The sequence below is a fragment of the Rhinolophus hipposideros genome (genome assembly GCF_964194185.1).
Source record: "Rhinolophus hipposideros genome assembly, chromosome: 13".
NCBI classification, from domain to species: Eukaryota; Metazoa; Chordata; class Mammalia; order Chiroptera; family Rhinolophidae; genus Rhinolophus; species Rhinolophus hipposideros.
The window spans coordinates 35,794,428-35,821,964 of record NC_138059.1 but is presented as its reverse complement, the minus strand read 5'-3'; the positions used below and the strand labels follow the sequence as shown (position 1 = coordinate 35,821,964).

General features: G+C 41.6%; 1 long non-coding RNA gene across 1 annotated transcript in view; it reads right to left on the bottom strand.

Moving 5' to 3' along the window:
- Positions 1–603: 603 nt before the first annotated feature.
- Positions 604–27,537, bottom strand: part of LOC308506649 — a 28,818-nt gene continuing 1,884 nt past the window's right edge. The window contains exons 2-3 of the long non-coding RNA XR_013994745.1: positions 3,693–3,879; positions 604–2,895 (exon numbers count right to left, since the gene is read on the bottom strand). This is a non-coding gene — a long non-coding RNA (uncharacterized lncRNA). The remainder of the gene's footprint in view (positions 2,896–3,692; positions 3,880–27,537) is intronic.

The following is a 27,537-nucleotide window of genomic DNA, read 5'->3' as shown; positions in this document are numbered from 1 at the left end:
CTCTATATATGTCAATTATGTCCATTTCATCTAATGTGTCATTTAGGGCTGGTATTTTGTTATTTATTTTCTGTTTGGATGATCTATCCATAGCTGTCAATGATGTATCTAAGTCCCTTAGTATAATTGTGTTCTGGTCAATTTCTCCCTTTAGTTCTGTTAGTAGTTGCTTGGTATATTATGGTGCTCCCTGATTGGGGGCATAAATATTGATGACTGTTATGTCTTCTTGTTGTATAGTCCCCTTTACCATTATGAAATGTCCATCTCTGTCTCTTGTTATCTTTTTCACCCTGAAGTCTGTTTCATCAGAAATCATTATGGCTACACCTGATTTTCTCTGGGTACCATTTGCTTCGAGTGCCAATTTCCACCCTTTGACTTTGGGTCTATGCTTGTCCTTGTAGCTGAGATGTGTCTCTTCGAGACAGCATATGGTTGGGTTTAGTTTTTTAATCCAATCTGCTACTCTGTGTCTTTTTATTGGTGAGTTCAGTCCATTTACATTTAGGATGATTATTGATATGTGAGGATTTCCTGTCATTCTGTCTTTAGTTTTCTGGTAAGGCTGTGTCTCCATTGTTTCTTTGCCTTTTTGTTGTTGTCTGTTATTTCTGTGTGGTGGTATTTTATGATGTTTCCCTTTGTTTTTTCTTTGATACAGTACATATTTCAGATTTGGATGTTTTTTGAGTGGTTACCCTTGAGTTTATTTAAAAGAAAGTTTGATATTTAGAGTATTCCAGTTTCTTCAGTACGCTTACTTTCTCTATTCCCATATTCAAGTTCAGGCCTTTACGCTCTTCCTTTTTATGTTTCGGTTGCCACAAGTTGTCCCTGTTGATGGTGGTCTAATAGCCTCCTTTAGTATTTCTTGTAGTGCAGGTCGTGTATTAGAAAATTCCCTCAGCTTTTGGATGTCTGGAAAGGTCTTTATTCCTCCTTCATATCTAAAGGATATCTTTGCTGGATATATTATTCTTGGCTCATGATTTCTCTCTTTCAATAGTTTGAATATTTGGTTCCACTCCCTCCTGGCTTGTAGAGTTTCTGCTGAAAAATCTGATGATAATCTAATGGGCTTTCCTTTGTAAGTTACCGTCTTCTTTTCCCTGGCTGCCTTGAGGATTCTTTCTTTGTCATTGATTTTAGACAGCTTCAATACAATGTGCCTTGGTGAAGGCCTGTTGGGATTGAGGTAATTAGGTGTTCTATTTGCTTCTTGGATTCAAGGATCCAGTTCTTTCCACAAGTTTGGGAAGTTCTCATCGACGATTTGTTTGAATATATTCTCTGTTCCCTTCCCTCTTTCTTCTCCTTCTGGTATGCCCATTATTCTTATATTGCTCTTTCTGATGGAGTCAGAAAGTTCTTGTAGAGTTCTTTCATTAATTTTAAGTCTCAAGTCTCTTTCTTCTTCCAGCTGTGTAAATTCCAGGTTCCTATCTTTGATGTCACTGATTCTTTCCTCCATCTGGTCAACTCTACTACCTAAGCTGGATATTTTATTGTTAATTTCTTCTATTGAGTTTTAATCTCCAGAAATTCTATTTGGTTCATTTTCAAGATTTCAATCTCTTTTGTAAAATGCTCATGGTGTTCTTTGATTGTGTTTCTGAGTTCATTAGACTGCCTTTCTGTGTTTTCTTGCATCTCGTTCAGTTTTTTTCAGAATTGCAATCTTGAATTCTCTGTCATTTAAATCACAAAGGTCCATATCTCTAAGTTTCTTTTCTGGAGACTTTTCACTTTCTTTCTGAGCTATCTTGTTGCCTTGGTTATTTATGGCAATCACTGATTTACTATTTCTCTTCCTAGACATCTACAGGAGTGGCTTCTGCAACAGGTTGATAGGTATGTGAAGAGCTTTTGGAGTTCCAAAGCTCTTTCTGCACCAGATTCAGAGCCCGTATGTTTCAGCAGTTCTGTTTACTCCTGCAGGGATCCGCCCAGATAGGTGGGGCCAGGGGCGGGGTGAGTTGTGAGAGGTGGCCCAGAGCAATGGCGGCGACCACCACCACAGCCAGTCCTGCTTCCACAGCTCCCTCCCCTTTGCCGGAACTAGTTGAGCTGCGAATCTGTGTCTGTGGTCCACAGTTCTCAGAGCAGCAAATATTCTGTTCTTTGATCCGACACTGCTACTTTATCGCTTCTAGCACCGGGCAGGTGGGGGTGGGGCGAGCTCTGGGAGGGTAGGGAGGGGCGGCTAGTTTCCTTGCCTAAGGCTTCCGTTCTTTGCTTGGCAGTGAGGGCTTAAACCACCAATTTCAGCCCTCTTCCCTCAGTCTTTGCTTTGAGTTCTGCCGTGAGTGAGCGTTGGGTTCAGCTGTGCTATATGCTGCCCCCTCAGCCCTGTGGACTGTAAGCGGAGCCCTAGCAGTCCGAGTCCTTCCCTCTCCCACAGCTGCGGAAGATCTGGGAGCAGCGGGCTCCAAACACTGAGCTAGGTCTGTGTTCTGCACCCGCGGGGCTCCGTCTCCGCACTTCTCCTCTCCCTCGTCCCCCGCTCGCGCGATTCACCCACCTGGAGGTGGATTCAGTAGTGGGCCTCTTCGTCTTGCCTGTCTGCTGTGCAAGGAGTCCTTTGTGGAGTTATTGTTGTCCAATTCATTGTAAATTCCAGGGGAGCGTTACAGAGGCTCACCTCACGCCGCCATTTTTTCCCCCTCCGCTTTTATTTTTTATTGTCTGATTGCTTTGTTATTTCTCTCTATCTCAAACTGTTGTCCTGCTCTCATGCATTATTTTCCTTGTTTACTTCTTGAGGCTCAGGACATCTTCAAAAAACCTTCAATGGAGATAACTTCCAAGAGCAGTAGAAGGCTTTGTCGTCTCTGAGACACCTGGGGTTGGCAGTGAACCAAATGGTAGGTTTTCAGACCACTGTTAAGGCACCTGAGGAAGAAAGCCTTTATGTTTCCCGTATTGTCATTGGCTCCCAACCTGAAGGATGAAATGACTTCAGCTACCTTTTCAACCCTTGAGATGGGATTTACCAGTGCATACTGACATTCTCTTAGGGGCACAATCCTTCAGGCTAGCTCTCCCAGGATACTCTGTGTTCAGAGCTTCACCTGAGTCCGTCAGACACTAGTTCCAGTCTCTCGTATGGGCCAGAAAAGAGAAAGCTGCTTAACTTCCTTTATATCCCCTTACCAGTTGCCAACATCTGTCTGGATTATGTAAGATAGACAGGCTGGAATTGTGGCTAGGAGGGAAAGAAGTCAGGATGTCTTTCCTAATTCCTGCTCATTTCCACAAGTCAATACTCTATCCATTCTTAAAGGATGTGCTTAAGGAACTTAGTGAGAACCTCAACAAAGTAATAGTAAGCATAAAGACGGACATAGAAACCATACAAAGAATTAGTCAGAAATAAAGAATAAATGTATGGTCTTTTGAGTAAAAAGGACTGCGAACTAAGATTCCTATCTGATCAAGATATCCTTCATCTGTCAGTGAGAAAGGAAGATATTTGTGGTATGCAAAAATTCAGAGGATATATTATTCCGATACCCTATCTGGGGAAAATACTAGAGAAAGGATTCTAATTAATCAACAAATGAATCAGTACAGAGAACTCAAGGTCAAGGAAGAAGAATATGATAAGAAATAAAAGTGAGCTTTAATGCATGAGATAAGAAGTCAGACAATTACGTTCATGATTTCATCCTAGAAAAAGTGATACATACCTCACTGCTGAATACCATTAGAGTCACCTTTGAAGTACTCCCGTTGGGAAGCTATGCAGTGTCACCAGCCCCTAGTCCACCATTCAAAGCAATTTTGGAATTCTTTTTCTGGAATGGCCATCAGAGCTGTCATCATACTATTCTTGATCTCTCGAATGTCATCAAAATGTCTTTCTTTCAATATTTCCTGTATTTTTAGGTAAAGAAAGAAGTCACTAGGGGCCAGATCAGGTGACTAGGGTGGATGTTCCAATACAGTTATTTGTTCACTGGCTAAAAACTCCCTCACAGACAGTGCCATGTAAGCTGGTGCATTGTCGTGATGCAAGCTCCATGAATTGTTGGCGAAAATTGAGGTTGTCTAACTTTTCCATGCAGCCTTTCAGCACTTCCAAATAGTAAACTTGGTTAACTGTTTGTCCAGTTGGTACAAATTCATAATGAATATTCCCTCTGATATCAAAAAAAAGTTAGCAACATGGTTGCCACAAGTTCGTGAACTGAATTGTCGGGCAATACACACACACACACACACACACACACACACACACACGGAGGGTGCAAAAAAAAGTATACACATTTTAAGTAAGGAAAAACCTATATTAAAATATATACAAATAACAAAAGTGAATACAAGTCACATTTGACTTCTGCAATTACAGAGGGGCTCAAAGTGGTTACCATCAGTGTAATTTTAATACAGTTTTTTTTCCTTTTTAAATGTGTATACATCTAAATCCATAATTGTAGGCTGTCTGAGAATGTGAACTATTTAAGTTCTAGATAAGGTTTCTTGAAATAGGCAAGGAATGCTCCAAGAAAATTCTAATAAAAATAATCTATAATGAAAAGTTCTGCATGTCATAAAAATGGCAGCATGAGGTGAGCCTCTGGAAATCTCCCCTCCAATTTACAACAAATTAAACAACTATAACTCCACAAAGGACTCCAAGTGCAGCAGACAGACTAAGAGGCTCACTACTGAAATCACCTAAAGGTGGGCAAATTGCAGGAGCAGGGGAGGAGGGAAGGGCGAAATGCGGAGACGGAGCCGTGCAGGCACAGGATGCAAACCTAACTTCATGCTCCGAGCTCGCTGCATCTCGGAACTACTGCAGCTGTGGGGAAGGGAAGAATTCAGACTGCTAGGGCTCCATTTATGGCCCACAGGGCTGAAGGGAAAGCATATAACACAGCAAAAACCAATGCTCACGGCAGAGACGTCGGAGCAAAGACTGAGGGAAGAAGGCTGAAAATGGTGGTTTAAGCCCTCACTGCTGAGCAGAGACTGGAAGCCTTAGGCACTGAGCCTAGCCTCCACCTCCTTACCCTCCAAGAGCTCACCCCTCTCCTTCTTGCCCAGTGCTAGAAGCAGAACAATAGCAGTGTCAGAGCAAAAGAACAGAATATTTGCAGTTCTGAGAGCTGTGGTCCACAGACATGGAATCACAGCCTAACTAGTTCTAGCAAAGAGGAGGCAGCCATGGAAGCAAGACTGGCTGTGGCAGTGGCACCTCCATTACTATGGGCCACCTCTCAGAAACGACCACACCCCTGTCCCCACATATCTGGGTGGATCCCTGCAGGAGAAAACAGACCTGCTGAAGCACACGGGCTCTGAATCTAGTGCAAGAAGAGCTTTGGAACTTCAGAAGCTGTCCATATACCACCCGTGGAGGTGACGCCCTATGACCCAGGTGAACTGTTCACATAGGAGAAGCCTGCCTTTCAGGGAATCCCCCATTGTGTGAGAAACCAGAACAATTCAGAGAAAATATAACACTACAGTGTGAGAGAGAATAAAAGGATGCAGTCAAAGAGAGAAATACAACATTCTACCAACACCTACTGGAAAACAAAAGAAAGACCTCTTCCTATGAACCTGTTGCAGAACCCACTCCTGTAGATGTCTAGGAAGAGAAATAATAAATCAGTAATTGCCACGAATAACCAAGGCAACAAAGCAGCTCAGAAAGAAAGTGAAAAGTCTCCAGAAAACGAACTTAAAGACATGGAAATATACGACTTACGTGAGACATGATTCAAGATTGCAGTTCTAAAAAAAGTCAATGACATGCAAGAAAACACACACAGACAGGTCAATGAACTCAGAAACACAATCAAAGAACAAATTAACATTTTATCAGAGAGATTAAAATTTTGAAACACAACCAAATAGAATTTCTGGAGATTAAGAACTCAATAAAACAAATGAAGAATGAAATACCCAGCTTACGTAGTAGAGTTGACCGGATGGAGGAAAGAATCAGTGATATCAAAGACAGAAATCTGGAAATGACATGCAGGAAGAAAGAGACTTGAGACTTAAAAGAAATGAAGAACTCTACAAGAACTTTCTGACTCCATCAGAAAGAGCAATATAAGAATAGTGGGTATACCAGAGGAGAAGAAAGGGAGAAAGGAACAGAGGGTGTATTCAAACAAATAGTGAATGAGAACTTCCCAAACTTGTGGAAAGAACTGGATCCTGGATTCCAAGAAGCAAACAGAATGCCTAATTACCTCAAACCCAAATTGCATTCTCCAAAACACATTGTATTGAAACTGTCAAAAATCAATGACAAAGAAAGAATCCTCAAGGTAGCCAGGGAAAAGAAGATGGTAACCTAAAACGGAAAGCCAATTAGAATATCATCAGATTTTTTAGCAGAAACTCTAGAGGCCAGGAAGGAATGGAACCAAATATTCAAACCATATGAGACAAGAATAATATATCCAGCAAACCTATCCTTTAGATATGAAAGAAGAATAAAGACCTTTCCAGACATACAGAAGCTGACGGAATTTTATAACACACAACCTGCACTATATGAAATACTATATGACCACCATCAATGGGGATACTTTGTGGCAACCAGAACATAAAAGGGGGGAAAGTAAAGGTCTGAACCGTAATATGGGAATGGAGAAAGTAAACATGCTGAAGAAAATGGAGTACTCTAAATATCATACTTACTTTTACATAAACTTAATACAAACCACTCAAAGGAAATCCAGAACTGAAATATATACTGTAATAAAAGAAGAAACAGAGGGAAAATCATAGAATACCACCACACAGAAATAATAGACAACAACAGAAAGTAAAAGAAACAATGGAGACACAGTCTTACAAGAAAAATACAGATAAAATGATAGGAAATCTCACATATCAATAATCACCCTAAATGTAAATGGACTGAACTCACCAATAAAAAGGCACAGAGTAGCAGATTGGATCAAAAAACTAAACCCAACCATGTGCTGCCTCCAGGACACACATCACAGATACAAGGACAAACACAGACTCAAAGTGAAAGGGTGGAAATTTGCATTCCAAGCAAATGGTATCCAGAGAAAATCAGATGTAGTCATACTGATATCAGATGAAACAGACTTTAGGGTGAAAAAGGTAGCAAGAGACAAACATGGACATTTCATCATGATTAAGGGGACTATACAACAAGAAGACATAACAGTCATCAATATTTATGCCTCCAATCAGGGAACACCAAAATATACCAAGCAACTACTGACAGAACGGAAGGGAGAAATTGACCAAAACACAATTATACTAGGGGACCTAAATACATCATTGACAGTTATGGATAGATTATACAAACAGAAAGTAAAAAAAGAAAAAACATCCCTAAATGACACATTAGATGAAATGGACATAATTGACATTTATATAGTGCTTCATCCTAGAACATCAGACTGTATATTTTTTTCTAGTGTACATGGCACATTCTCAATAATAGACCATATATTGGGACATAAAACTAGCCCCAGAAAATTTAAGAATATTAAAATTATACCACACATATTCTCTGATCACAAGGCTTTTAAATTGGATATCAACTGCAAGAAGAAAGCAGTAAAAAACACACATATTTGGAGATTAAACAAAATACTTTTGCAGATGAGTGGGTCAAAGACGAAATAAGAGGAGAGATCAAAAGATACATAGAGGGAGTTGGAAAAAAATGGCGGCGTGAGGTGAGCCTCTGCAGCGCTCCCCTGGAATTTACAACGAATTGGACAACAATAACTCCTCAAAGGACTCCCTGCACAGCAGACAGGAAAGACGAAGAGGCCCACTACTGAATTCACATCCAGGTGGGTGAATCGCTCGAGCGGGGGAGGAGGGAGAGGAGAAGTGCGGAGACGGAGCCACGGGGACGCAGGACGCAGACCTAACTCAGTGCTCAAAGCTCGCTGCTCCGGAACTGCCACAGCTGCGGGAGAGGGAAGGACTTGGACTGCTAGGGCTCCTCTTACGGCCCACAGGGTTGAGGGAGCAGCATATAGCATGGCTGAACCCAACACTCACTCACAGCAGACCTCGGAGCGAAGACTGAGGGAGGAGGGCTGAAATCGGTGGTTCGAGCCCTCACTGCCCAGTGGAGAACGGAAACCTTAGGCACGGAGACTAGCCACCCCCTCCCTACCCTCCCAGAGCTCGCCCCGCCCCCACCTGCCCGGTGCTAGAAGCAATAAAGTAGCAGTGTCAGGTCAAAAAACAGAATAATTGCTGCTCTGAGAACTGTGGACTGCAGACAGATTCACAGCTCAACTGGTTCCGGCAAGGGGGAGGGAGCTGTGGAAGCAGGACTGGCTGTGGTTGTGGTCGCCGCCATTGCTCTGGGCCACATCTCACAACTCAACCTGCCCCTGGCCCCACCTATCTGGGCGGATCCCTGCAGGAGTAAACAGAACTGCTGAAACATTTGGGCTCTGAATCTGGTGCAGAAAGAGCTTTGGAACTTCAAAAGCTCTTCGCATACCTATCAACCTGTTGCAGACCCACTCCTGTAGATGTCTAGGAAGAGAAATAGTAAATCAGTGATTGCCATGAATAACCAAGGCAACAAGATAGCTCAGAAAGAAAGTGAAAAGTCTCCAGAAAAGGAACTTAGAGATATGGACCTTTGTGATTTAAATGACAGAGAATTCAAGATTGCAATTCTGAAAAAACTGAACCAGATGCAAGAAAACACAGAAAGGCAGTTTAATGAACTCAGAAACACAATCAAAGAACACCATGAGCATTTTACAAAAGAGATTGAAATTTTGAAAATGAACCAAATAGAATTTCTGGAGATTAAAACTCAATAGAAGAAATTAACAATAAAATATCCAGCTTAGGTAGTAGAGCTGACCAGATGGAAGAAAGAATCAGTGACATCGAAGATAGGAACCTGGAATTTACACAGCTGGAAGAAGAAAGAGACTTGAGACTTAAAAGAAATGAAAGAACTCTACAAGAACTTTCTGACTCCATCAAAAAGCGCAATATAAGAATAATGTGCATACCAGAAGGAGAAGAAAGAGGGAAGGGAACAGAGAATATATTCAAACAAATCGTCGATGAGAATTTCCCTAACTTGAAAGATCTGGATCTCGAATCTAAGAAGCAAATAGAACACCTAATTACCTCAATCCCAACAGGCTTTCACCAAGGCACATTGTATTGAAGCTGTCTAAAATCAATGACAAAGAAAGAATCCTCAAGGCAGCCAGGGAAAAGAAGACGGTAACTTACAAAGGAAAGCCCATTAGATTATCATCAGATTTTTCAGCAGAAACTCTACAAGCCAGGAGGGAGTGGAACCAAATATTCAAACTATTGAAAGACAGAAATCATGAGCCAAGAATAATATATCCAGCAAAGATATCCTTTAGATATGAAGGAGGAATAAAGACCTTTCCAGACATCCAAAAGCTGAGGGAATTTTCTAATACATGACCTGCACTACAAGAAATACTAAAGGAGGCTATTAGACCACCATCAACAGGGACAACTTGTGGCAACTGAAACATAAAAAGGGGGAGAGTAAAGGCCTGAACCTGAATATGGGAATAGAGAAAGTAAGCGTGCTGAAGAAACTGGAATACTCTAAATATCAAACTTTCTTTTACATAAACTTAAGGGTAACCACTCAAAAAACATCTAGAACTGAAATATATACTGTAATTAAAGAAGAAACAGAGGGAAACATCATAGAATACCACCACACAGAAATAATAGACAACAACAAAAAGGCAAAGAAACAATGGAGACACAGCCTTACAAGAAAACTAAAGATAGAATGTCAGGAAATCCTCACATATCAATAATCACCCTAAATGTAAATGGACTGAACTCACCAATAAAGAGACACAGAGTAGCAGATTGGATCAAAAAACTAAACCCAACCATATGTTGTCTCCAAGAGACACATCTCAGCTACAAGGACAAGCATAGACTCAAAGTGAAAGGGTGGAAATTGGCACTCCAAGCAAATGGTACCCAGAGAAAATCAGGTGTAGCCATAATGATTTCTGATGAAACAGACTTCAGGGTGAAAAAGATGACAAGAGACAAAGATGGACATTTCATAATGGTAAAGTGGAATATACAACAAGAAGACATAACAGTCATCAATATTTATGCCCCCAATCAGGGAGCACAAAAATATACCAAGCAACTACTAACAGAAGTAAAGGGAGAAATTGACCAAAACACAATTATACTAGGGGACTTAAATACATCATTGACAGCTATGGATAGATCATCCAAACAGAAGATAAATAACGAAATAGCAGCCCTAAATGACACATTAGATTAAATGGACATAATTGACATATATAGAGCACGTCATCCTAAAACATCAGACTATACATTCTTTTCTAGTGTACATGGAACATTCTCAAGGATAGACCATATATTGGGACATAACATCAGCCTCAGAAAATTTAAGAAGATTGAATTCATATCACGCATATTCTCTGATCACAAGGCTTTGAAATTGGATATCAACTGCAAAAAGAAAGCAGGAAAAAACACAAATACATGGAGATTAAACAACATACTTTTAAAGAACGACTGGGTCAAAGAGGAAATTAGAGGACAGATCAAAAGATACCTACAGAAGTGACGTCATTGGAATGGCGGCAGAAGGGCACATTTTCTGAGTTCTCCGGATCTTATTACAAACGGGACATATAACCCAGCAAACAACTCTTTGCTCATCACGCAGAACAGCTAAGGGACTCCTAAGCGACTCGTGGAAGGATTACTTGAACGTGCGCAAATTGGGCGTGCAGGGGAAAAAGGAAGGGAGCGGAGTGGAAACGCGCTGTCTCGTGGTGGAATCAGGCCAGCGGTGGCTGCAGCAGCGACGGTAAACCGCAGCTCTAAAGACACAGGGAGTTATAGAACAACGAGGAGTCCTTTGCTCATCACGCAGAACAGCAGGGCGACTCATGGAGGAATTACCTGAAGGTGAGCACTGATTGTGAGCAGGGGAGGAGGCAGGACAGCGAAGTGGAAGCGTGCTCCCCCCCCACAGCGGAGCTGAGGCTGGCCGGCGACTGCCACAGCGGCGCCCAGCACAGAGTGCAGACTCGTGGAAGGTTTGCTTTGGGGTACGCTAGTTGGACAAGCGGGGGAGGAGAGAGAGGCGCAAAGTGGAACCGTGCCCCCCCCTCCACGGCGGAGCCCAGGCCGAGGGCCACCGCTGCGCGACTCCCAGGGCGGAGCAGAGACTTGTGGAAGGTTTGCTTAAGGGTGCCCTAGTTGGGCAAGCAGGGGAGGAGCGAGGAGGGCAAGAGGAAACACGCCGCGCTCTCCCCACCCCCCACCGTACAGCCGCGGCCCTGCAGCGTGCCCACAGCAGCAGCGGCACGCAGAACACGGGGCTCTAGAGTCCCATGGGAGCCCAGGGTGCAGCGGAAAGCGCAGGGTCCAGGAGGTAGGTTCTTTCCCTGCGTCCCACAGCTGATCGCTCCTGCCGGGGCCGGCAGCTCGTTGTCCCTAGGGCAGACAAAGAACTCAGACGCCACACCTGGGCCCCTTACCCCAATTTTTGAAACCTCCTCTGCCCTTCCAGAGACTTAAACTGACCCCTGAACTGAGGAGTAGTGTCAGATTACAGAGGGGCGTCTGTATTCAGGCGCTGGGAAGATTGGCAGCCAGCTCTGACCTTAGGAAGAGGCTGGGAGGAGCGGACTTTCGCTGGACGAGGAGAGAGGAGACTCCCACACCCCCAGCCACCAACTTTACGGGCCTGCGGGAGGAGTGTGACGTGGCTGGCCTGGGAGAGAGAAGACCCCTCCATCCCCAGCTCCAACCCTCTCTAGCTGGCCTGGGGCGGGTAAAGGGCAACCGCCGAAGCACTCCCTGAGTTCAGAAGTAAGCAGCAGATGCAGCTCCCAGCTTTCAGCAGCTTAGCGATCTCCCGCCCGCCCCCTTTCACACACCCACGGAAGGAGGGCCCTAAGACTCAGGAGTACTGGGCACAGGGCTGGTGGAGCTACGCTCAGCGTGCATTTGTGCAGGAAAGGACAGAAACTGCACAGTCTCTCTGAAAACTTTCATCCAGACCCCTCACCCCTCGCATTTAAATCTACACTCCAAATTCACTCTGGGCACCAGGTGACCAGCGCTGCCTGCGCAATAGGCAGTGGACTCTTTGGCACAGCGGAGGACAACCTGAAGATTACTTCGTGGGCTTAAGCCAAGACTGGTGTTGCTTTCTGTTTTGCTTTGCTTGGTGGTTGTTTTTTTTTTCTGCTTGTTGTGATTTGCTTTCTTCTGCCTTTATTTCTTTGATATCTTTGCCTATGTTAAGTGGGGATTGTCGGTCGTATTTTATATGTGAATGTACTTTGTTTGTTTTCTTTGTTGTTTTTGTTGTTGTTGTTGTTGAACTTGGTAACTTGATTTGTGCTGAAACTGCCCTAACAGGGCCCAGCTTAAGAGGCACAAGATTCAACATATCCAGAAGCCAACTCTGGACCAAACCAGATTACTACCGAGTTTGATCTACAAGTCACACACCCAGAGGGAATTCTCTGAAGGCACAAGACCCCATGGAGACCAAACCTCATTTAAGTGGCCAACCCTCACCCACCAGAACACCCTGCAGTGAGCAGAGCCAAGTCTCACAACTAGACGGCCTAGGAGTTAAACCCAGCTACTCACAAGCAAAAAGCAATTAAAGTTCTTCTTGAACAGGACAATATACTAAACACACGGACCACCTTTGGAGCACATGCAGAGGAGAAGAACGAAGTAGTCAGGGTCAAATATAAAGGACACATACTACATAAGATAACCCAGCAAGAACAAAGAGCTCTAGGGGATCTTCCTAATACATCAAAGCAAACACAGAGAGTCAGTCAGAATGGGGAGACAAAGAAACATGTCCCAAATAAAGGACGAGAAGAAACCTCCACAACTGGAACCAAATGAAGCAGAGGTACCAACCTTTCAGAGACAGAGTTCAAAACACTGGTGATAAGAATGTTTAAGGAGCTTAGAGAAGACATAAAGAAGGATATAGAAATCATAAAGAACAACCAGTTAGAACTTAAAAGGGATGTAAAAATCTTAACGAACAACTAGCTAAAACTAAAGAACACAATTACCGAAATTAAGAACTCACTTGAAGGAATGACCAGCAGGTTAGATGAAGCAGAGTATCGAATCAGCGACTTAGAAGACAAGTTAGCAGAGATCACTCAAACTGAACAACAGAAAGAAAAAAGAATAAAAAACAATGAAGATGGGTTAAGAGACCTCTGGGATAACATCAAGCGCAACAACCTGAGCATCATAGGAATACCAGAAGGCGAAGAGAGGAAGCAAGGGATTGAGAACATATTTGAGGTAATAATGTCTGAAAACTTCCCTAACCTGGTGAAGGAAACTGACATATAAGCCCAGGAAGTGCAGAGAGTTCCAACCAGGATAAACCCAAACAGGCCCACACCAAGACACATTATAGTTAAAATGGCAAAGCTTAAAGACACAGAAAGAATCTTAAAAGCAGCAAGAGAAACACAGAGGTTTACATACAAGGGAACTCCCATAAGACTATCAAATGACTGTTCCACAGAAACATTGAAGGCCAGGAGGGAGTGGCAGGAGATACTCAAAGTGATGGAACACAAAGGCCTACAACCTAGATTGCTTTATCCAGCAAAGCTATCATTTAAAGTTGATGGAGACATAAAGAGCTTCCCAGAAAAGAACAAACTGAAAGAATTTATTACAACCAAGCCAGCATTGCAAGAAATACTAAAAGGACTTCTGTAAATAGAAGAAAGATGAAAACAATTTACTACAAATTTAAAAATGGCAATAACTATGTACCTATCAATAATCACTTTAAATGTAAACGGATGAAATGCTCCAATCAAAAGACATAGGGTGGCTGAGTGGATAAGGAAGCAAGACCGTTGTATATGCTGTATACAAGAGACTCATCTCAGATCAAAAGACACACACAGGCTGAAAGTGAAGGGTTGGAGTAACATATTTCATGCAAATGGAAGCGAAAAAAAAAGCTGGAGTTGCAATACTTACATCTGAAAAAATAAACTTTAAAATGAAGAACATATTAAAAGACAAAGATGGGCACTATATAATAATAAAGGGATCAATCCGACAAGAGGATATAACCCTAGTAAACATCAATGCACCTAACATAGGCGCACCTAAATATATAAAACAGGTACTGATGGACATAAAGACAGAGAGCAACAGCAACACTATCATAGTAGGGGACTTCAACACACCTCTGACAACAAGGGACAGGTCCTCCAGACAGAAAATCAGTATGGAAACAACAGCCTTAAATGATACTTTGGACCACTTGGATTTAATTGATATTTTCAGAGCATTTCACCCCAATGCTGCAGAATACACGTTCTTCTCAAGTGCACATGGAACATTTTCCAAGATAGATCATATGTTAGGCCACAAAACAAGCCTTGATAAATTTAAGAAAATTGAAATCATACCAATTGTCTTCTCTGACCACAGTGCTATGAAATTAGAAATGAACTACAGGGTAAAAAAAACAGGAAGACACACCAGTTCATGGAGGCTGAATAACATGTTACTAAATAATAAATGGGTCAAGCAGCAGATCAAAGAAGAAATCAAACGATATCTCGAGACAAATGACAATGAGAACACGACGACCCAAAATCTATGGGATGCCACAAAAACAGTCCTAAGAAGGAAATTCATATCACTGCAGGCCTACCTAAAAAAACAAGAAACATCACTAATTGACAGTTTATCTTAACACTTAAGGGATCTGGAAAAAGAACAGGAAAATAAGCCCAAAGGGAGCACAAGGAAGGAGATAATAAGGATCAGAGCAGAAATAAATGAAATAGAAACCAGAAAAACAATACAAAAGATCAATGAATCCAAGAGTTGGTTCTTAGAGAAGATAAACAAAATTGAAAAACCTTTAGCCAGACTCATTAAAAAAAGGAGAGAGAAGACCCAAATTAATAAAATCAGAAATGAAAGAGGAGAAGTGACAACAGATACCACAGAAACACAAAAAATTTTAAGAAATTACTATGAGCAACTATATGGCAACAAATTTGACAATCTGGAAGAAATGGACAATTTTCTAGAGGCGCACAACCTTCCAAGGCTAACTCAAGAAGAAACAGAAAGCCTGAACAGTCTGATTACCACCAGGGAAATTGAATAGTAATCAATAATCTCCCAACAACAAAAGCCCTGAAACAGATGGCTTTACAGGTGAATTTTTCAAAACGTTCAAAAAAGAATTATCACCTATTCTCCTCAAGCTCTTCCAAAAAATCCAGAAGGAAGGAAGACTCCCAAACACTTTTTATGAAGCCACTATCACCCTCATCCCAAAATCAGACAAAGACACCACAAAAAAAGAAAACTACAGGCCGATATCTCTAATGAACATAGATGCAAAAATTTCAGCAAAATATTTGTAAACAGAATTCAGCAATACACTAAAAAGATCATATACCATGATCAAGTGGGATTCATCCCTGGTATGCAAGGGTGGTTCAACATCTGCAAATCAATTAATGTGATACACCACATTAACAAAATGAAAAATGAAAATCACATGATCATATCAATAGATGTAGAAAAAGCATTTGATAAAATACAGCAACCTTTTATGATAAAAACCCTTAAGAAAGTGGGAATAGAGGGATCATATCTTAACATAATAAAGGCCATATACGACAAACCCACAGCTAACAACAACAACATAAAAGTGTACTTAAAACCTACATGGAACAACTTTTGAGGTGACGTCATAGGAATGGCGGCAGAGGCGCACATTTTCTGAGTTCTCCTCGGATCTTATTACAAACGGGACATATAACCCATCAAACAACTCTTTGTTCATCACGCAGAACAGCTAAGACTCCTAAGAGACTCGTGGAAGGATTACTTGAAGGTGCGCAAATTGGGCGAGCAGGGGAAGAAGGAAGGGAGCGGAGTGGAAATGCGCGGTCTCGTGGTGGAATCAGGCCGGCGTCGGCTGAGGCAGCGGCAGTAAATCGCAGCTCTAAAGACACAGGGAGATATAGAACACACAGAACAGAGGGGAGACTCGTGGAGGAATTACCTGAAGGTGAGCATGGATTGCAAGCAGGGGAGGAGGCAGGACAGCGAAGTGGAAGCGCACCCCCCCACCCCTACCCCCGCGGAGCCGAGGCCAGCGGCAATCGCCGCCGCGGCACCCAGGACGACTGAGCACAGACGCGTGGAAGGTTTGCTTTGGAGTGCGCTAGTTAGGCAAGCGGGGGAGGAGAGAGGGGCGCGAAGTGAAAACACTAACCTCCCCACAGCGAAGCCCAGGCCGTACAACAACCACTGCACTGCGCGGCTCCCAGGACTGAGCTGAGACTCCAGGAAGATTTGCTTTGAGGTGCGCTAGTTGGGCGAGCGGGGGAGGAGCGAGAAGGGCAAGAGGAGCGTGCCCACAGGAGCAGCGGCAGGGAGCACCCGGAGCTCTAGAGTCCCACGGGAGCCCAGGGTGCAGCGGAGAGCGTAGGGTCCAGGAGGTGGGCTCTTTCCCTGCGTCCCACAGCTGATCGCTCCCGCCGGGGCGGGCAGCTCGTGGGCCCTAGGGCAGACAAAGAACTCAGACGCCACACCTGGGCCCCTCACCGCGCTTTTCGAATCCTCCCCCCTGCCCTTCCAGAGACTTAAACTGACCCCTGAACTGAAGAGTAGTGTCAGATTACAGAGGGGCGTCTGTGCTCAGGTGCTGGGAAGATTGGCAGCCAGCTCTGACCTTCGGAAGAGGCTGGGAGAAGGGGATTTTTGCTGGACGAGGAGAGAGGAGACTCCCACAACCCCAGCCACCACCTTTATGGGACTGCGGGAGGAGTGTGACGTGGCTGGCCTGGGATGGAGAAGACCCCTCCATCCCCAGCCCCCACCCTTTCTGGCTGGCCTGGGGCGAGGCAAGGCAACCGCGGAAGTACTCCATGAGTTCAGCAGTAAGTGGCAGACGCAGCTCCCAGCTTTCAGCAGCTTAGAGATCTCCCGCCCGCCCCCTCCCACACACCCACGGAAGGAGGGCCCTAAGACTCAGGAGTACTGAGCACAGGGCTGGTGGAGCTACTCTCAGCGTGCATTTGTGCAGGAAAGGACAGAAACTGCACGGTCTCTCTGAAAACTGTCATCCAGACCCCTCAGCCCCTCGCATTTAAATCTACACTCCAAATTCACTCTGGGCACCAGGTGACCAGCGCTGCCTGTGCAATAGGCAGCGGACTCTTTGGCACAGCGGAGGACAACCTGGAGATTACTTGGTGGGCTTAAGCCAAGACTGGTGCTGCTTTCTGTTTTGTTTTGCTTGGTGGTTTTTGTTTTTCTTTCTTTTTTTCTTTTTTTCTCTTTTTTTCTTTTCTTCTTTTTATTTTTTTTCTTTCTTTCTTTTCTTCTTCTTTTTTTCTTTCTGCTTGTTGTGATTTGCTTTGTTCTGTCTTTATTTCTTTGATATCTTTGCCTATGTTGAGTGGGGATTGTCGGTTGTATTTTACATGTGAATGTACTTGATTTGTTTTCTTTGTTGTTGTTGTTGTTGTTGTACTTGGTAACTTGATTTGTGCTGAAACTACCCTAACAGGGCCCAGTTTAAGAGGCACAAGATTCAACATATCCAGAAGCCAACTCTGGACCAAACCAGAGTACTACCGGGTTTGACCTACAAGTCACACACACAGAGGGAATTCTCTGAAGGCACAAGAACCCATAGAGGCCAAACCTCATTTAAGTGGCCAGCCCTCACCCAGCAGAACACCCTGAGGTGGGCAGAGCCAAGTTTCACAACTAGACGGCCAAGGAGTTAAACCCACCTACTCACAAGCAAAAAGCAATTAAAGTTCTTCTTGAACAGGATGATATACTAAACACATGAACCACCTGTGGAGTACATGCAGAGGAGAAGAACGAAGTAGTCCAAGTCAAATATAAAGGACACATAATACATAAGATAACCCAGCAAGAACTAAGAGCTCTAGGGGATCTTCCTACTACATCAAAGCAAGCACAGAGAGTCAGTCAGAATGGGGAGACAAAGAAACATGTCCCAAATAAAAGAACAGAAGAAACCTCCACAACTGGAACCAAATGAAGCAGAGGTAACCAACATGTCAGAGACAGAGTTCAGAACACTCTTGATAAAAATGTTTAAGGAGCTTAGAGAAGACATAAAGAAGGATATAGAAATCATAAAGAACAACCAGTTAGAACTAAAAAAGGATGTAGAAATCTTAACGAACAACCAGCTAGAACTAAAGAACACAATTACCGAAATTAAGAACTCACTTGAAGGAATGACCAGCAGGTTAGATGAAGCAGAGGATCGAATCAGCGACTTAGAAGACAAGTTAGCAGTGATCACTCAAACTGAACAACAGAAAGAAAAAAGAATAAAAAACAATGGAGATGGGTTAAGAGACCTCTGGGATAACATCAAGCGCAACAACATGAGCATCATAGGAATACCAGAAGGCGAAGAGAAGAAGCAAGGGATTGAGAACATATTTGAGGTAATAATGTCTGAAAACTTCCCTAACCTGGTGAAGGAAACTGACATATAAGCCCAGGAAGTGCAGAGAGTTCCAACCAGGATAAACCCAAACAGGCCCACACCAAGACACATTATAGTTAAAATGGCAAAGCTTAAAGACAAAGAGAGAATCTTGAAAGCAGTAAGAGAAAGGCAGAAGGTTACATACAAGGGAACTCCCATAAGACTATCAAATGACTTTTCTACAGAAACATTGAAGGCCAGGAGGGAGTGGCAGGAGATACTCAAAGTGATGGAACACAAAGGCCTACAACCTAGATTGCTTTATCCAGCAAGGCTATCATTTAAAGTTGATGGAGAGATAAAGAGCTTCCCAGAAAAGAACAAACTGAAAGAATTTATTACAACCAAGCCAGCATTGCAAGAAATACTAAAAGGACTTCTGTAAATAGAAGAAAGATGAAAACAATTTACTACAAATTTAAAAATGGCAATAACTATGTACCTATCAATAATCACTTTAAATGTAAATGGATTAAACGCTCCAATCAAGAGACATAGGGTGGCTGAGTGGATAAGGAAGCAAGACCTTTCTATATGCTGTATACAAGAGACTCATTTCAGATCAAAAGACACACACAGGCTGAAAGTGAAGGGTTGGAGTAACATATTTCATGCAAATGGAAGCAAAAAAAAAAAGCTGGAGTTGCAATACTTATATCTGACAAAATAGACTTTAAAATGAAGAACATATTAAAAGACAAAGATGGGCACTATATAATAATAAAGGGATCATTCCGACAAGAGGACATAACCCTAGTAAACATCTATGCACCTAACATAGGAGCACCTAAATATGTAAAACAGGTACTGATGGACATAAAGACAGAGAGCAACAGCAACACTATCATAGTAGGGGACTTCAACACACCTCTGACAACAAGGGACAGGTCCTCCAGACAGAAAATCAATATGGAAACAACAGCCTTAAATGATACTTTGGAGCAGTTGGATTTAATTGATATTTTCAGAGCATTTCACCCCAATGCTGCAGAATACACGTTCTTCTCAAGTGCACATGGAACATTTTCCAAGATAGATCATATGTTAGGCCACAAAACAAGCCTTGATAAATTTAAGAAAATTGAAATCATACCAATTGTCTTCTCTATCCACAGTGCTATAAAATTAGAAATGAACTACAGGGGAAAAAAACCAGGAAGATACACCAATTCATGGAGGCTGAATAACATGTTGCTAAATAATAAATGGGTCAAGCAGCAGATCAAAGAAGAAATCAAAAGATATCTTGAGACAAATGAGAATGAGAACACGACAACCCAAAATCTATGGGATGCTGCGAAAGCAGTCCTAAGAGGGAAGTTCATAGCACTGCAGGCCTACCTAAAGAAACAAGAAACATCACTAATTGACAGTTTATCTTCACACTTAAGGGATCTGGAAAATGAACAGCAAAATAAACCCAAAGGGAGCACAAGGAAGGAGATAATAAGGATCAGAGCAGAAATAAATGAAATAGAAACCAGAAAAACAATACAAAAGATCAATGAATCCAAGAGCTGGTTCTTTGAGAAGATAAACAAAATTGACAAACCTTTAGCCAGACTCATTAAAAAAAGGAGAGAGAGGACCCAAATTAATAAAATCAGAAATGAAAGAGGAGAAGTGACAACAGACACCACAGAAATACAAAAAATTTTAAGAAATTACTATGAGCAACTATATGCCAACAAATTTGACAATCTGGAAGAAATGGACAATTTTCTAGAGGCGCACAACCTTCCAAGGCTAACTCAAGAAGAAACAGAAAGCCTGAACAGTCTGATTACCACCAGGGAAATTGAATCAGTAATCAATAATCTCCCAACAAACAAAAGCCCTGGACCAGATGGCTTTACAGGTGAATTTTTCAAAAGGTTCAAAAAAGAATTATCACCTATTCTCCTCAAGCTCTTCCAAAAAATCCAGAAGGAAGGAAGACTCCCAAACACTTTTTACGAAGCCACTATCACCCTGATTCCAAAAGCAGACAAAGACACCACAAAAAAAGAAAACTACAGGCCGATATCTCTAATGAACATAGAGGCAAAAATTCTCAACAAAATATTAGCGAACAGAATTCAGCAATACATTAAAAAGATCATACACCATGATCAAGTGGGATTCATCCCTGGTATGCAGGGGTGGTTCAACATCCGCAAATCAATAGACAAGTACCATATGATCTCACTTATATATGGAATCTAAAGAAAAGACTATGTGAATGAACTAATCAGAAACAGTTTTGGGGACACAAAGAAAAAACCGAGAGTTGTTAGATGGGTGTGTGGGGGGGTTGGGGATAAGGGGAAAGGTGAAGGGATTTGGAAGCAGCTGGTAACCACAAGATGGCCTCAGGGTTTTTTTGAAAATTAATTTGGGGAAGGTATTCAATAATGTTGTAAAGATTTTGTTGGGTATCCGATGGACATGCGTCCTATTTGGGAAACCACCTCAGGGATACTGTGGATACCTGATCATGGCATTGTACACCAGAAGCTAAACATTAAGGAATTCCAACTATAATTTTATATATATAATGTGATGGTTCAGTGTGAGGTCGGAGGGATAGTGGATGGGGGGAGGGGGGTTCACAGTGTGAGGGATATAAATGATGAACGTCTAAGTATTACCTTGTCTTGTACACCTGAAACTAATAAAAAAAAAAAACCTACATGGAACAATAAATGTCCACAAAAGAAGAAAAATAGGAAAAAGAATAACAGTAAGGAAGGAAGGTGTATTTTTATCAGATATCAGAGCACTCTAAAAAGCCATTGTAATCAATTCATTGTGTATTAGTACAAGGCAAGATCAATCAATGAGAGGAATGGAATAGGGGATGAAAAAATCTGAAAAGAATGGATCCCAGTACATGTATATATATTATACATGTATTTAATTATACATTATACATGTATTTAATACACGACAAAGTTGATAATTCAAGTCAGCAGGGAAAGGATAGATTATTTAATACATGATATAATCTCAATTTACTATTCTCTGAAAAAACAGTTGAATCCCTTCTTATCCCATATATAAAAACAAATTCTAGATATAATAGGACTTTTTTACATTTATATAAATAGAACAATAAATAACTTGGAAGAAAAGCTAGGTAAATAGGTAAATAAATGGGTTGGGGAGATCTTATCAAGATAGAAAACTCTTAACCTCTAAGAAAAAGACATATTTGACATTTTTATATTGATAATAATGGATAAATTATGGAAGATTTTCATCGTGGATTATTATGTAGCCAATACAAAAAAAATGAATCATAACCGTACCAGGGAAAGGGATTTCTACAAGGTATTTTTGACTAACAAATAGATGATGCAGAAAATGCATAATCTAATTTTTCCAAAGCAAGCAATGAACTTTACAAAACCCTAAATATATGGAGATTATATAAATATAATATAATATATATAATGTTATATATATATATATATATATGTGTGTGTGTATATATATATTTGTATATAGTTGTATGAGCATGGAGAAAGGTAAAAGGCTCTTAGCATCTGGTTATCCAGGGGAGAGCGGTGGGGGGATAGGTACTCAGGAAGATGAAGTGGGAAGTTCAGGGTATGTGTGGATGAGAGTGAGTATTTAAGCTTACCTGAGGGCTATTTCTAAGATTCTGGGTACACTCAGAACTCGCACTTCAAGGCTGCTGGTGGGGCCTTTTTTGAGGGATACGAAGACCAGATTCTCCTACCATGTTTCCCCGAAAATAAGACCTAGTCGGACAATCAGCTCTAATGTGTCTTTTGGAGCAAAAATTAATATAAGACCTGGTTTTATTTAATTATAACATAAGACCAGGTCAATATAATATACTATAATATAATATAAGATAACATAACATAACATAACATAACATAATAACATAACATAACATAACATAATAATATAATATAATATAATAATATAATATAATATAATACAATACAATACAATACAATATAATATAATATAATATAATATAATATAATATAATATAATATTGCCAGGTCTTATATTAATTTTTGCTCCAAAAGACTCATTAGAGCTAATGGTCCAGCTGGGTCTTATTTTTGGGGTAAAGCAGTAATAGGATGTAGGTGCAGGACAAATCAGAGACAGTGCCTCTCTCCCTCCAACATCTGACCTGGTGAAATCATGCAATTATGAATATCTATCACGGGCATTGTAGGGAACTCATAGTCTGGGAAGTGCAGGGTCTAATGTGTTTGGGGTGAGGTGCTCCTGCCCCCGGGGGCAATGGGGTCACCATGGGATGACTATATGCATGTACGGATCCCAAATAACCCCAGTGCCCACATGGCCCAATTTCGATAGGTCAAAGTCCACAATATCTAAGTTATTAAGAATAAACTCCAATTTTCATTTATATCTCTTGAAGAGCATTAAGGGATCCAATTCATAATCCATATCAACACATCTTAAACTACTCTTTCTCAGGGTATATTACTCTGGAGTAATGGAAATAAGAACAAGATAGAGGTAGTGGTTGTACAATGTTGTGAATGTAATGAAATGCCACTGAATTGTTCACTTTAGAATGGCTAGTTTTGTTATGTGAATTTCACCTCAATAAACTATTTAGGGGAAAAAATCCTTTTGTCTCCCAGCCTAAAACTGCTTTTGTATCTTACTGTCAACTTTACCAAAACTGTTCTTCAAAGCCCAGTCCACAAGCCTAGTAGGTTTAGTTCCCTTCTCTCTTCCTTCCTATGTTTCTAGCCCTGTGTCTCTGTACCCATGCTCCTTTTCCCACATCTCATAATTCCAGGAGACAGGCTGGCAAACTTAGAATTCTCCATGTGGGTGAGGAAAGAGGGAAGCTGAGGGGGAAAAGACATATTTTCCTTTAACAGGTGGTGGGAATGGGCGAGGAGAAGGCTGATATTACTCACTAAGCAGATTTGTGCCTCTCACATATGTGAACCTAAGGTAATTTTGGGACTTGACACCTTCAGCAGCCCATCTTCCCCCACACCCTGAGTGGCTGCCCCCGCTTGTCACGACAGCTGCTCTGCCCCAAAGTCAAGGTCCTGCAGCTAGGAACCCCCAATCTACGAGTTACTTTTGGATGGAGGAGGGAGGAAGTGAGGGGAGAGCTTCACACTTGGCAGCAAAGTCTTGCAGAACAGGTGGTTTTGTTTATTTTTCTCCATTGATTTACAAAATTGAACTCTTTACTAAAAGAACTCTGGGGCTCAAGCACAGTGAGATGGCATTTAATTAAAGCACAGAGATATAAGCAGTAGACATCATGATGGAGCAGCAGAAAATTCCACAAAATAAACATTCAAGTAGCCACCTCCATTTGGCTGGTCAGCAACTGAGAGGACAAGAAGACTAAAGTACGCCCAGTTCAGCCCCTCATCCCGTTCATTTAGGGCAGTGCAGGAAGGCAGGAGCAAGATCAGTCTGCAGGGCTTGGGCCCTGAAGTCTCCAAAATGTGCAACTCCAGCCCCAGCCTCTCTTTCTCTGCCCTTTAAAGAGAGTGGGTGTCCCTGGGAGATTCCCATAGGTCAACTGTGTTTTAGGGAATCAATCTACTAGTATTACTAGTATCAAAGAAAACTTCTGAAAGTCATTTTGGCACAGTAGAAACAACTTTCTATTTTTTCTTATCCTTCTTCTTCTTTTTCTCAAATTAATTTGGGTTCAAATCCTGGCTCTATCACTTATCAGCTTTGTTTAATTTGCACAAATCACATAAATACTTTTGGCTTCTGATTGCTCATCTCTGGGGCAAGATTATTGGTCAGAATGATATACCTAGTTTACTGGGAGTTTCAAGTCACTGGGGACAGAACATAAAATGGGTTTTGTTTTTTATTGAGATATAATGGACATTATGATATTGTACTAGGAAATGGTTTTATTTTTTGTAAAACTGCTCCCAACTGTTCTCACACACCCCATTTCTCACTGGGTAGCAGCTCCTTTGAATGACAGATCAGCCCAATTCCTTAATATTTCAGTCACCTTTTATTACTAAACAGTTACTTTCAGTCCTTAAGATTCTGCCGTATTCATTTTAAAATTTCAATTTTCTATCCATTTCAAATACTTTTCCTCCCATTTTAGGATTGCCAGATTAAATACAGAATGCCCAGTAAAACTGGAATTTTAGACAAATAATTTTTATAAATATGTCCCGCATAATACTTTTATTTTTATTTGCTAAATCTGGCAATCCTACACCTTCTCCCAAGCACAGGCTACTACTCTGACTTCGGGGAAGTGGTTCTCAACCAAGGCTGCTCATTAAAAATTTTAATGCCTGGATTCTTCTCCACACAAATTAAATAAGAATATCTGAGCATATCAAGATTTTTTTTTTTAAGTTCACCAAGTGATTCCAATATGCAGCCAGGGTTGAGTCTATTGCTGGGGTTTCATAGGGTATACTGGTTTCCCATTGTTCTACCAACACCTTTTGCTTCCCAGCATGCACTGCTTTAGGGTTAAGTGTAGAGCAAGGGGAGGCAGGTCTCATCTTACTAGACTGCCTGTTGTAAGCTAGTAATCCTCTCCATTGGTCACCATGGATCTCTATTTGACACTGACAGACCATTTACTCCTAGTGTATGGCAGGCATCCAAATATGGGCTCTTCTTTGAAGTGCATTTGTTGGTGTTTTGGAGGGCCTCTGAAGGTCTTCCTTCTGCCTGGTCCCTGGCATGGAGATTAAGCTTCAGTTTGCCCTCCTGAATTCATCCCTCTGCTAGAAGTAACCCCTACAATACCTTCTTGATGCTGAGGGCCCCTTACCTGCCATGAGGTGGACTTTCCAGAGAAGGATACTGGCAGGACAGCTTAAACCACAACTCCTACACCAGGCCCAACTGACCCCCAGGGCTTGTCTCAGCATGCTCGCAGAGACTCAGCTGGCCCAAATGCAGCAGCTCTCTGAACTTTTAGAAGGGGGGCACTTGGCGCCAGTTCTTAGGTGAGGGCCCCAGTTCGGAATTCCAGCCTTCCCTCTGCACCCACCACCATGTTACACTCACAATAGTTAATGTTTGTTGAGATTTTTCTATGTGCCTGGCACTGTGCTCAACTATTCCATACACTATCTCCTTTCATCCTAAAAACAGGACAGGGAGATAGGAATTATTTCCCCCACTTTTCAGATAAATAAATTTTGGTTAAGAGAGTTTAAGTAATTTGCTGAAAGTCATATAGCTATTAAGAATCAGAGCTCAAATTTGACTCCAAAATCTTGCTCTTGTCTCTGTAATTTATAATACTCTCGCTGTGATGTAATTTAAGAATGAAACTTACCTTGGTGTCTACTACAAAGAAGGCCCTCAACAAATATTAGTTCTCTTCCTAGATAACCCTCAAAATGGGAATCTATCAAGTACGATTTTATGATGTTCAGTCCAAGTTAGTTGAAAATGATTTAAAGCTGTTTCAACACACGCATGTATTAATCTAATAAGTAATTAACTCTTTGAAAACACCTAATATGTGCCAGTCTCTAATATGTGCTAGTACTGAGATAGAGGATTAAAAAAATTGCATTAGTTTCCTGGGCTGCTGCAACAAATTACCACCTTTTGCATGGCTTAAAACAAAAGAAATGTGTTGTCTTACAGTTCTGTAGGCCAGAAGTCTGAAATCAACATGCCAGCAGGACCACACGCCCCCTACCCCAATGGTTCTAAGGAAATATCTTTCCTTGCCTCTTCCAATTTATGGAAGCTCCAGGTGTTCTTGGGATTATAGCTGCATCACTATAATCACTGCCTCCATCTTCACATGACCTTCTCCCTGTGTCTATGTCTTCCTCTCTTCTGTATTTAAGAATACTTGTCATTGGATGTAGGGGCAGTGTAGGTAATGTGCAATAATTTCAACTAAAGATACTTAATTACATCTGTGAAAATGCTTTTTCCAAAAAAGTTCACATTCACATGTTCCAGGATTTAGGATGTGGGCATATCTTTGGAGGAGGTGTGGGGGATAGAGGGATGGGAAGGTACAATTTAACTCAATACAAAATAAGAGCATGGTGTGTTGGGAAGAACTTGCCTTTGGTTTTTGGAGTCATGAAAGACTTGTTCAAATTCCACCCATGCCATTAACTCAGTACATTTATAGTACAATGTTAACTGAATAGAACAAGACACAAAATAGCATAAAGTGTAGGATCTCAATTTTGTGAAAAATACACATACTCATGCACTCACAGAAAAAAAAAACAGACTGGAAGAATATGTATTAGAAGCAAAACAGTGGTCGTCTCTGGGAGGTGAGATATTGCTTGGTTTTCATTTTCTTCTTTATACTTGTCAAGTTGTCTATAATCGAGATCAGAGAAGCTACTCCTTCCCCCATTTGCCCCTGTTGCAAACCCTTGTATGACAGATCTCTAAAGGAAAGGTCCACATTCCTGCTACTAAGATCCTGGAGTCACCCTGAATTCTTTACACACTACATCCTGACTGTCAGACTCTCCTGTTTTGTGTGATTCCCTGACTCCATCCAGTAATTTCCCCCTTTTGTTTAAGAAGAAAGAGTTGGTTTCTGTTACTTGTAAATAAAAGAACCTTAATACTGTATACTAATTGCTTCAGGTACATGTATTTTATGCCCTCAACTAAATGTAAGTTCTTTGATGCTAAGGACTATGGCTTTTACTTTTCACTCTCTTTCTCAGAGCACAACTAAGCCAGTTCTAGGTACACAAGAACACAAATACTGTGGATTTCCCTGGACTGCGCAGAGAGCCCAAGGAGGCATATGACAAACTCTGAAGGGGTCACTGAGAGGCTTACGGTGTGGGAAAGGTGATAGAAAATCAAAAGTATGTCATCTCTAATCAGCTGTGGAGGCACATGACCAGGGCTTTTGAAGAGCAGAGGTAGCTTCTAGGAGGAGAAAAAGTCTGCAAGTACTGATTCTATTATAAAAGCAATCT